This window comes from Lampris incognitus, chromosome 14 (genome assembly GCF_029633865.1).
Source record: "Lampris incognitus isolate fLamInc1 chromosome 14, fLamInc1.hap2, whole genome shotgun sequence".
NCBI lineage: Eukaryota > Metazoa > Chordata > Actinopteri > Lampriformes > Lampridae > Lampris > Lampris incognitus.
The window spans coordinates 15,040,341-15,046,855 of record NC_079224.1 but is presented as its reverse complement, the minus strand read 5'-3'; positions in this window follow the sequence as shown (position 1 = coordinate 15,046,855).

Sequence of the window (6,515 nt, the reverse complement as noted above, 5' to 3'; positions counted from 1 at the left end):
TGTGTGCACGCACATGTTGGTTTGAGTACACTGAAGTCAGTCGGAGAGAGGAGATGCGAGCACGCACAGCCGTGTTGTGTGTGTAAAGGAGACCATGTTTTTCCAGGTTGCAAAAGGTAGATGTGATTGATGACTTGTAACCTTTCAATGCCTTAACGCGCTGACATTTCCCAGGATCTGTCAGGTTCCTCTGCGAGACTAAAACCCTTGACATTCTTTGGACTCGCGTTTCCGAGGCGTGCCAGGGAGGCAGGCCTGTGCTGCCGAGGCCTGTCATCTCTCATATCACGCCAAACCAACGCCAACAACATAATTACATCAGCCTCGCAGCCCACTCTGTTCCCCATCAAATAAGAAATCCAGGTTGGCATGTATCACTCCAAAACCAAGAGTATTGGGGCCACTGTTGTCGAGTAATATAATAACACAGATGGGCCTCTTGTTAATTTGTCTCTCTGGTCATGTGGTTGTCCCTGTGTTCCTTACTGATTACAGCTTTTAAAATGGTTTGTATAAATAGATGTGTAAAGGCCCATCATCATCTCCCAGTTGTGTTGGTATTTCATGCTAAGTCTTTGTGAGGAGAAAAGATCTTGTATCATGTGCTTAGATCTCTCACAGAGAGACACTTTCTAACCTCAACAACCATACAGCTACTCTTTGTTGACCACATCTCCCTGGAATAAAAACATGAAGCCTAGCCCAATAACGATAAGACATCCAATCTTTAAATATATGGACACTAATTTCACTCAGATATGGGCCCAGACACCTATTTACCACGACGGGCTTTGCCCATCTGTTCATTTGGCCCCTCAATATGGCCGCCCATATGTCGTCAGAGTTACGACCACACTGTGAAATTAACCCGGAGAACTCAGTGGTTCACCTTGTGTTATTTTCATTCAGTGCAAATATGGACAAAAGTGTGGCTTAAACCACTGACGAGGCAAGGCTAATGTATTCGTATAGCACATTTCAGCAACAAGGTAATTTAAAGTGCTTTACATAAAATATAAAAGGCATCAAGAAAAAAAAAAGGCCGTCCAATTTGAGCTGTCACTCTAATATACTCGTTCCTAATCCTGTCCTTCTTCGTCACTCCCAATGAAAATCTTAGCATCTTCAACTCTGCCACCTCCAGCTCCACCTCCTGTCTTTTCGTCAGTGCCACTGTCTCCAAACCATATAACATAGCTGGTCTCGCTACCATCTTGTAAACCTTCCCTTTAACTCTTGTTGGTACCCTTCTGTCGCGAATCACTCCTGACACTCTTCTCCACCCACTTCACCCAGCCAGCACGCTCTTCTTCACCACTCCTCTACACTCCCCGTTACTGACCGCAAGTATTTAAACTCATCCACCTTTGTAACCTCTATGCCTTGCATCCTGACCATCCTGCTGTCCTCCATCTCTGTCACGCATAGGTAATCCGTCTTGCTCCTACTGACTTTCATTTCTCTTCTCTACAGTGCATACCTCCACCTCTCCAGGCTCTCCTCAACCTGCACCCTACTCTCACTACAGATCACAATGTCATACGCAAATATCATAGTCCACGGAGACTCCTGCCTGATCTCGTCCGTCAACCTGTCCATCACCACTGCAAACAAGAAAGGGCTCAGAGCTGATCCGTAATGTAATCCCACCTCCACCTTGAACCCATCCATCATTCCTCCCACACACCTCACCATTGTTACACTGCCCTCATACATATCCTGCACCACTCCTACATACTTCTCTGCCACTCTTGCCTTCCTCATACAATAGCACAACTCCTCTCTCGGCACCCTGTTGTATGCTTTCTCTAAATCCACAAAAACCCAATGTAACACTTTCTGACCTTCTCTATACTTCTCCACCAACATTCTCGAAGCAAACATCACATCTGTGGTGCTCTTTCCTGGCATGAAACCATACTGCTGCTCGCTAATCATCACCTCTCCTCTTAACCTAGCTTCTATTACTCTTTCCCATATCTTCATGCTGTGGCTGATCAACTTTATACCTCTGTAGTTACTACAGCGCTGCACATCACCCTTAATTCTTGAAAATCGATACCAGTACGCTTCTTTTCTCTCTCTGTCTCTGTGGTGGTGTTTAGGAGAAATGGCAGTAGTTTTTAACTAGATTGTTAAACACAATCTTGGAAAGTAAGAGAATGCCTGAGGAGGGGAGAAGAAGCATACTGGTACCGATCTTCAAGAATAAGGGTGATGTGCTGAACTGTAGTTACTACAGAGGTATAAAGTTGATGTCACAGCATGAAGATATGTGTGGAGTTTGCATGTTCTCCCCGTGTCTGCGTGGGTTTCCTCCAGGTGCTCCGGTTTCCTCCCAACATCAAAAAAACATGCATGTTAGGGTTAATACTCCTGTCTGTGCCCCTGACCAAAGCAATGGAAAGAAGAACTGGAGTTGGTCCCCAGGTGCTGCAGTTGCCCACTGCTCCTATAAAAGAGGATGGGTAAAATGCAGAGAAAAAAATTAATTGTAAAAATACAATTTGTTGTAAGAATACAATGTCAAATAAAGTGGCTTTCAAGAGTAATAGAAGCTAGGTTAAGAGGAAAGATGACGATTAGCGAACAGCATTATCGTTTCATGCCAGGAAAGAGCACTACAGATGTGATGTTTGCTTTGGGAATGTTGATTGAGAAGTATAGAGAAGGCCAGAAGAGGTTATATTGTGTCTTTGTGGATTTAGAGAAAGCATATAACAGGATGCTGAGAGAAGAGGTGTGGTATTGTATGAGGTAGTCGAGTGGCAGAGAAGTATGTAGGAGTGGTGCAGGATATGTATGAAGGCAGTGTTAATGTGGTGAGGAGTGCAGTAGGAATGATGGATGAGTTCAAGGTGGAGGTGGGATTATATCAAGGATTGGCTCTGAGCCCTTTCTTGTTTGCGATGGTGATGGATAGGTTGACGGACAAGATCAGGCAGGAGTCTCCATGGACTATGATGATCACAGATGACATTGTGATCTGTAGTGACAGTAGGGTGCAGGTTGAGGAGAGCCTGGAGAGGTGGAGGTATGCACTGGAGAGAAGAGGAATGAAAGTCAGTAGGAGCAAGATGGAATACATATGTGTGAATGAGAGGGAGGACAGAGGAATGGTGAGGATGCAAGGAGTAGAGGTGACAAAGGTGGATGAGTTTAAATACTTGGGATCAACTGTACAAACAGGGAGAGCAGAAGAGAGGTGAAGAAGAGAGTGGACACAGGGTGGAGTGGGCGGAGAAAAGTGTCAGGAGTGATTTGCGACAGAAAGGTCCTGGCAAGAGTTAAAGGGAAGGTTTACAAGACAGTTGTGAGACCAGCTATGTTGTCTGGTTTGGAGACAGTGGCACTGACGAAAACACAGAAGGCGAAGCTGGAGGTGGCAAAGTTGAAGATGCTAAGATTTTCATTGGGAGTGATGAAGAAGGACAGGATTAGGAATGAGTATATTAGAGGGGCCGCTCAGGTTGGACAGTTTGGAGACAAAGCAAGAGAGGCAAGATTGAGATGGTTTGGACATGTCTGGAGGAGAGATGCTGGGTATATTGGGAGAGGGATGCCAGGGAAGAGGAAAAGAGGAAGGCCAAAGAGGAGGTTTATGGATGTGGTGAGAGAGGACATGCAGGTGGCTGGTGTGACAGAGGAAGATGCAGAGGACAGGAAGAGATGGAAACAGATGATCCACTGTGGTGACCCCTAACGGGAGCAGCCGAAAGTAGTAGTAGTAGTAGTTGTAGTAGTAGATTGCAGAAAAAGTCTAGAAACTCTTGGGCTATGAATGGTGATTAGCAAGTCTAGCTACTGTGTCAAAGAGAAATCTGGGATTATGTTTATTAATATTATGTGAGAGAGATATGCTGCTTTCGCAGCAGCTACAGTACGCTTGCATTTCAATAAACACATGTGCCAAGATAGGTAAAAGACTTCCAATTCTAATTTTCACTATTTACGTTCCAGTCTCCTGCAGGCTCACTTAAGAGCACGTGTCTCATTGTTAAACCAGGGTGTAGGCTTCTTTAGTCACCTAGCCCTGGTAGGGAGAGGTGCAACTGACTCGAGGAGACTAGAGAGAGCCACATTTAAGTCAGTAGTGAAATTTTCAACAGTCTGTCTCTACAGTGAAAGGAGCCAAGACTTCAGGCAGCTGCTGGCCAAATGCAGCTAAAGTGAATAGACCAATGTGGCAAGTGGCAATTACATCTGTGCAGACATTAACAGGACATGCCAATAATGCTTCATATTTAATGAGAAAATGATCTGACACAGCAGATGTGGTTGGCAAGACATTCAGATCAGAAACAGAAACAGCGATCCCTTTAGAGAAAACCAAATCAAGGGTGCTACCACTGCAATGAGGCGACTCTTGAACAAACTGAGCAAACCCAAAAGTATCAGCTAGTGTCAGAAAGGCTTTACTTAGAGGATCAGCAGCCTTATTCAGATGAATACTGAATCACTAAGAATTAGAATCTCATCAGAATGAGTGACAAAACCTAAGACAAATTCTCCAAATTCTTCAAGAAATAGTGAGCAAGGGCCAGGAGGTCGATACAGTATCACAATCTGGACTGAGCAGTCTACTCGTGACTGGGGGACATGGACTTAGAATAAAAGCCTCAGAAGACTTGAATTTAGATTCAAGTTTAGAAATTAAATTGAAAATAGACTTAAATATTAAGGCAACAGCCCCACCTTGTTTATTTGCCCGAGCTACATGAGCATAAGTATAGTCAGGTGGGGAAGCTTCATTTAACGTCACCCTAGATGACGACACTATTTGGATACTATAGAGCACCAAATAGTGTCGTCATCTAGGGTGCAGCCTCACATTTGAGGCTGCTAAGGTGCAGCCTCACATGTGCCCCTGACCAAGGCAATGGGAAGAAACAACTGGAGTTGGTCCCCGGGCGCTGCATGGTGGCTGCCCACTGCTCCTAGCTACACAGCTAGGATGGGTTAAATGCAGAGTACATTTCATTTGTATGTATGTACAAAATGACTAATAAAGAATATTCTATTCTAAGTGCAGGAAAACATTTGGTTCCAGCCATGTTTCACATAACCCAATCATATAAAACTATGCTCAAGAATCAGATCATTCATTAGTAAGGCTTTAGGAGACAGTGATCTGATATTTATGAAAACCAAATTTAAGCGTCTTATTGAAGTGATCAGGCATGGGTGCAAGTCCATGAACACTGGGATGGCATCCAGCACTTTACCTGTGCCTCCATCCAAAGGGCTAATGGTTGTGTCAGGAAGGGCATCCAACGTAAAATTTTGCCAATTCAGTATGTGGACTGACAGATCCATATCGGATCCGTCGAGGCCCGTACCGGATCAGTCAAGGCCCGGGTTAACAACGGCCGCCATTGGTGCTGTGCCCTGACAAGGTACCGATGGAAACTGTAAAATCCGCTGTGGTGACCCCTGAGAAACAGTGTGGAGACCTTGTCTAATATGGTGAAAGCACATCCTGAATTTATTAAGTGGCTCATTTCCCCAAAGGTGAAAGAAACTTACTTTAAAATAATTCACAAGGTTTACCCAGTTGCGGGTTTTCTTAAGAAAAGGTTTAAATTTGAAGTGGATCCTTGTACATTTTGTAATGCAGCAGACAAAACTTTAGAGCACACGTTCTTCTATTGCCCCGTGTCTAAAAGGTTTTGGTTTAATTTAAACGACTGGATATCACTTAAGGTAAATGATGTTCCTTTCTTTGACATTTCTCATATTTTTTCTTGACATGGACAACCTAAACTCATCTATTTCTGATATGATTAATATTCTTATGGGTAAATATTCATATTCACTGTAGTAAATGGAGAAATAGTAAGCCCTCTTTTGTTTGGTTTATAAACGATTTCATATTGTTTTTCTAATCTCTTAAAAGAATGTAGTCTAACAAAACAGTAAGAAAGATTTATGGGGATATATCTCATTTATTGTTGTTTTGATTTATGTCCTCCATGGTTTAAGCCTTTTGCTTCTTCTCTGCCCAGTGATTTAGAAATTATTTTTATTTATATACTTATGTGTACCTTTTATGCCCCCTATTTTATTTTACTTTATTTCATTTATGTATTCTGTCTACATTTGTTTTGATAATGGAAAGATTGTGTTTTGTTATATGGCTTGTGTTTCCTCCACGAGTCACTGTATGTTTCTTGAATGTGCGTCAATAAAAACACTTAGACACAGGGAACATGCTGGAAGAGGAGGAGGAAGAAGTTTTTTTTTTTCAATTTTCCCCCTTTTTCTCCCCAATTATATCTGGCCAATTACCCCGCTCTTTTTGAGCCATCCCGGTCGCTGCTCCACCCCCTCTCTGCTGATCCGTGGGGCGCCATGACCGACCAGAGGAGGCACTAGTGCAGCGACCAGGACAAATACCCACATCCGACTTCCCACCCGCAGACACGGCCAATTGTGTCTATAGAGACGCCCGACCAAGCCGGAGGTAACACGGGGATTCGAACCGCCGACCCCAGTGTTGGTACAGAATATACCGC